The 5,882-nt window shown below is 47.3% G+C and overlaps 1 pseudogene; it reads left to right on the top strand.

Annotated features, from left to right (window-relative positions):
* Nucleotides 1-626: 626 nt before the first annotated feature.
* Nucleotides 627-778, top strand: LOC141146433 (U2 spliceosomal RNA; annotated as a pseudogene).
* The last annotated feature ends 5,104 nt before the right edge of the window (nt 779-5,882 follow it).

Genomic DNA, 5,882 nt, shown 5'->3' with positions numbered 1-5,882 from the left:
TGTCAACTAGAAAAATACTTCATTGGTCAAGTAATGAAAAAAATTAACAAAATAAAAAAAAAAAACTAAAGTGAGCCCTTTATAGTACAAAAAGAGCAAATAATCTCTACTGTAAATATTACTTTCACAGTTCTACCGTAAACAAATGAACCCCTTACAGTAGTCATTATCTGCTTTTTTTTGTACTATACAGTACCTGACCGCGAGATTGTGTTTCCAGCGCGATACCATCGCGCTGGTTCTCGGCGACAGGGTACTGTGCATGTCGCGCTGGCTCGCTCATCGGTAAAGGAAAACTTTTTTCCTTTCACGATGAGTGACAGGCAGTGCTGACAACTGTCTGGTATGAATCCTGAGGGGGGAACGCCGTGCCAAATTTTAAATAAAAAACCGGCGTGGGTTCCCCCCCCAGGGGCATACCAGGCCCTTAGGTCTGGTATGGATTGTAAGGGGAACCCCCTACGCTGAAAAATCGTTGTGGGGGTCCCCCTTATGATGCCAGAGTCCCTGCGCATGCTGGGACCGTGACGTCACAAGGGGGTGGGGTCACCGCCTATATAAATGGCTTCGCAGCTCGCACACAGCATTCCAGCCGGAGAGAGCATCGTGTCAACATCGGTGTCAATATCGCTTCTCGGCCTTTTGGCTAAGATCAAGTGTAGTATCTGCTCTTATCAGTTTCCAGAGGAGGCGCTGTGTCACTCTCGTTGGGGAGGACCAGCAAATCCAATGGTGTGATAGTGCCTGGAAAGGCGGTACTCAGCAGGGACTACGCCATGTTGCCCACAGTATACTGGGAACCGGCCAATGGTTGAGTCTGAGCCGTCTGGAAGGGTGCTCCTGGTAGGGATGGGTGCTGCATTTTGGTCTGGCCGGAGGGTCGGGTCCCTGGCCTTCTGGCCTGGATTGTGGTGGCTCTAGCTGCTGACAGTTATTTGGGTAGGAGAACGCTTATTCCCCTTTTGCTGGAGGGGGGGAGTGGCTAGTATCCATTTACCCGAATGTGAAATTGGAAGGGGTGATGGGAGTGACGGTGGAGCCTTCGGGGCAAGGGCTCTCACCAAGCTTCCTGAACCTCATGCCTTTTCTGTCTGTGGTGGGTGCTGCTGTGGTCTAGGCTGTGGGCCAGGGAAAGCCTTGAAAGCCTATGGAGTATGTGCTCCTGGAGTGGCAGTCCAGGGGTGCCAAATAATCACTGTGAGTGGCAGTCACTTTGATTTGAGGCACCGCGGTCACTGCACCATAACACGCTTTTTTAGCACCTGCCTCTTGGGCCGGGCCTTTTGGCTGGGACCAGAGGAATTTTTTATTCCTGGCCGGAGGGCCTGGTCATTGTTTTACACAATGGCCACTTCTTTCACTCTCCTCTCCACTATCCCTTCCCCCACTTTTTTATTTATTTTTTGATTGAAACCCTGTGTTGTCACGTCTTGTTTTATACGTTTGTCCCACTGTGTTGATGAGTAAGGATGCGGGTCCTCGGGCCAGCCCTGAAAGTCTTGGGAAGGGGTGGACATGGCCTTTTGGCTTAGTTCGCCCTCTCTCATGGGGTCTCCCTTCGGGGGTGCCCCACCTAGTACTTGGGTGGGTCCTGTTCCGGAAGGCCCTCCAGAGAACGGGGTCCGTCTGGTTCCGGCCAGATAGACCACAGTAAGTACCTTTGTCCCCGTCTGGAGCCTAACGCCCCGGGGGATCAGGGAATTGGCACGTCTTGTGTACCCGTTGCACTTTTTTGTGAGCACTCTTTATGTGTGTGCACATTTTTTATGCACCGGGTGAAGTTTTTGGGTGTGTTTTGCACGCCATAGGCTTTCAATAAAAAAAAAAAAAAAAATTAAAAAAAAAAAAACATCAGAAGAAGAGAAGAAGCGGCGAGACAGCGGTGACAAGACAGCGGCAGCAGACCGGGCCCCTCGCTGGCAAAAGAGCTGGAAGAAGATAGCGGAGGGGCCCGGGAGAAGAAGCGACGAGACATCAGTGACAAGACAGCGGCAGCAGACTGGGCCCCTCGCTGGCAAAAGAGCTGGAAGAAGATAGCGGAGGGGCCCAGGAGAAGAAGCGACGAGACAGCAGCGATAAGACAGCGGCAGCAGACCGGGCCCCTCGCTGGCAAAAGAGCTGGAAGAAGATAGCGGAGGGCCCAGGAGAGGAACCGAACACTGGGAGAAGAGGCCGAACACTGGGAGAAGTCGGAAGGACACCCCCCGAAGTCGGAAGAAGACCCCGGAGCTGCTTAATAAATTATTCTTAAAATCTGTGTACTGTGTTTTTTTTTAATTGACACTTTTTTCCCCTAGGTGAATGGGTAGGGGTACCATATACCCCATACTCATTCACATAGGGTGGGGAGCCGGGATCTGGGGGCTCCTGGATTCTGATAAGCCCCCCGCCCGCAGACCCTGACAACCAACGGCCAGGGTTGTCGGGAAGAGGCCCTTGTCCTCATCAACATGGGGACAAGGTGCTTTGGGGTGGGGGGCCGCAGGGTGCCCCCTCCCCCAAGGCACTCACCCCCCATGTTGAGGGCATGCAGCCTGGTACGGCTCAGAAGGGGGGGCGCTCGCTCGTCCCCACCCCCTTTCCTGGTCGGCCGGGCTGCGTGCTCAGATAAGGGTCTGGTATGGATTTTGGGGGGGACCCCACGATGATTTTTCGGCGTAGGGGGTTCCCCTTACAATCCATACCAGACCTAAGGGCCTGGTATGCCCCCGGGGGGAACCCACGCTGGTTTTTTATTTAAAATTTCCCCCCTCAGGATGCATACCAGACAGCTGTCAGCACTGCCTGTCACTCATCGGGAAAGGAAAAAAGTTTTCCTTTCCCGATGAGTGAGCCATCTCAGCGCTGGATCCCGTGACGGGGCTCGCAGGTGTCAAATCTCGCTGAGAAATGTGGCGAGATTGACACAATATCGCAGTCACCTACTGTAAATGGCTAATTTTAGTTTTTTTCAACCCCATTATGTTACTAAACGTCTTAGACCTGGTTCACATCTATGTGTTTTTTGGTGCTTTTTGCAGAAATGAACTACAGTTCATTTACATGGTTTCCTATGGGACACGTTCACATCTATGCTTTTTTCACCTGCTGCATATTTGGAAAGGGTCGGGGACTTTTTTTTTAACGCAAAACTGTGCTTTTTTGTATATTTCTCCTCTAATGCCATGTACATACGAGCGGATTTCTAGTCGGAAAAAGATATGACGGCTTTTCTGACAGGATTCCGCTCAAGTTTGCCTTGCATACACACGGTCACACAAAAGTTTGCTGAAATTACGACTGCCAAGAACGCGGTAACGTACAACACTACGACGAGCTGAGAAAATGAGGTTCAATGCTTCCGAGCATGCGTCGAATTGTTTCGGAGCATGCGTAGGGGTTTTGCACATCGGAATTGCCACAGACGATCGGATTTTCGGATAGGAACTTTTCCCGACCGAAAAATTGAGAGCATGCTCTCAATCTTTTGCTGGCTGGAATTCTGCCAGCAAAAGACTGATGGAGCATACACACGATCGCATTTTCCGACTAAGAACTCTCATCGGTCTTTTGTGGGCCGAAGTTCCGATCATGTGTACGCGGCATAATAGTATATACACTATATCTCCTCTAATAATATATACACTATATCTCCTCTAATAGTATATACAGTATATCTCTCCTCTAATAGTTTATACAGTATATTTCTCCTCTAATAGTATATACAGTATATCTCCTCTAATAGTATATCTCCTCTAATAGTATATACAGTATATCTCCTCTAATAGTATATACAGTATATCACCTCTTATAGTATATACAGTATATCTCCTCTGATAGTATATAAAGTATATCTCTTCTGTCTGTTATTCTCAGAGTGGATTAGATATTTTTCTCCCTAACCATATATTATTATTATTATTCACGATTCATATAGCGCCAACAGTTTACGCAGCGCTTTACAATGTATAGGGGGGACAACACAATTAAAGTACAGTTCAATACAAAAGGTACAGGAGGGCCCTGCTCGTAGAGCTTACATTCTAAGGGAGGGGGTGATGGTACAAAGGGTAATAGCTGCAGAGAATGATTTGATGGGGGTGGCTCGGGGACAGTTGTTAGGTGGGTGTGGGATAGGCTTCCCTGAATAAATGAGTTTTCAGGGATCTCCTAAAGGCGGACAGGGTAGGGGCTGATCGGACATACTGGGGCAGGGAGTTCCGGAGGATGGAAGAGGCTCTGGAGAAGTCCTGAAGGCGAGCATGGGAGGTGGTAACAAGGGAGCTAGAGAGCAGGAGGTCCTGGGAGGAGAGGAGGGGACGATTTGGGCGATACCTGCAGATAAGGTTGGTGATGTAGATGGGAGCGATGTTGTGAATGGCCTTGTAGGTTATGGTTAGCATTTTGAATTTTACACGGTGGGGTAGGGGAAGCCAGTGAAGGGATTGGCAGAGAGGAGCAACAGTCATGGAATGGTTAGTAAGGTGTATTAGTCTAGCAGCAGAATTCATAATAGACTGAAGGGGGGATAGCCTGCTTAAGGGTAGGCCATTAAGGAGAGAGTTGCAGTAGTCAAGGCAAGAAATAATCAAGGAGTGAATAAGTTGCTTTGTGATGTCATTAGTCAGGAAGGGTCAAATTCTGGAGATGTTGCGGAGGTTAAGGCGGCAGGATTTAGCCAGTGATTGAATGTGGGGGCTGAAGGAGAGGTCAGAGTCAAGGATTATACACAGCACCCTGGCATGTGTGGAGGGACCAATGGTTGTGTTGTTGATATTAATCGTGAAGTCACGGGGGGGGGCGTAAAGGAGGAAATATAACAAGCTCAGTTTTAGAAAGTTTTAGATATAGTTGGTTATTTATATTTACCACTGCATAGAGATATTTAAGAATAAATTTCCTTTTTTTTAAAAACTTTACATATTAACTAAATTATACACCACACCTTTTTTTTAAGGTTATTAACCGAATAATCGATTAATCAAAACAATAATCGGCCAACTAATCGATTATGAAAATAATCGTTAGTTGCAGCCCTAGTTGTTTTACAATTTCTACAAGTGGAAGGCTGACAACAGGTCAGCCTGTCTTTGTAGGAAGAGTCAGGCTGCAAAAAGCCTGCCCTCCGATCCTCGTCCTAGGGCCCCTCTAAAGGGACATGTTGAGGAACTGGTTTATTACCTCTTTCTGTCCTTAACCAGCTATTGAACCTGCCAGTTTCTTCATAGCCTCTGACTAGGATGACAACACTAAACCACCAGCTGTTAATGTTGTGTTAGTATTGTGCATGCTGCACTAACTGCAATAAGCTGTGCCAATTTGTGGAATGCGTTCCAGTGTTGTTGATTTACTAAAACTGGAGAGTGTATAATCTGGCAAAGTTATGCATAGTAGCCAATCAGCTTCTAACTTCAGCTTGTTTAATTAAAGTATTACTAAACCCACAACAGTAAAATCAATCTTTATATGCAGTAAAGCATGCTTGTTATACTCACTGTGGAACCTAAGGGGTTAATTTTCTGCATTGTTTAAAAAGGCTGTTTGATCCTGTCTTCTCTGATCCTCCCCTTCTTCCACTGTCCCCAATCACTCTACTAATAGAACAGAGCCTTGGGGGCAAGCTGCACATGCTCAGTTTGGTGTGTATTCCTAGAGAGTTATTTTTTCTTGGGAGAGTGCATGTGATCAGCACTGTCCAGACAGAGGGTTTAGGGGTCCCGCAGCCGCATAAGACAATCAGGAGTAGATGAAAACTCCTCCTACAAGCTTTAACCCGACACTGATAAAAGTCACACGACTGATATATTCTGCTGAAGAGAAAAGGTGTTTAGCAGTTTATATTTACTAAAATAATTGCATTTCCATGTTCTGTGTACTGTGGGAGACCAGATGTAGTGAATGCG

The sequence above is a fragment of the Aquarana catesbeiana genome, linkage group LG05 (genome assembly GCF_042186555.1).
Source record: "Aquarana catesbeiana isolate 2022-GZ linkage group LG05, ASM4218655v1, whole genome shotgun sequence".
NCBI lineage: Eukaryota > Metazoa > Chordata > Amphibia > Anura > Ranidae > Aquarana > Aquarana catesbeiana.
The sequence above is the reverse complement of the archived record's forward strand: the minus strand, read 5'-3'. Positions and strand labels throughout refer to the sequence as shown.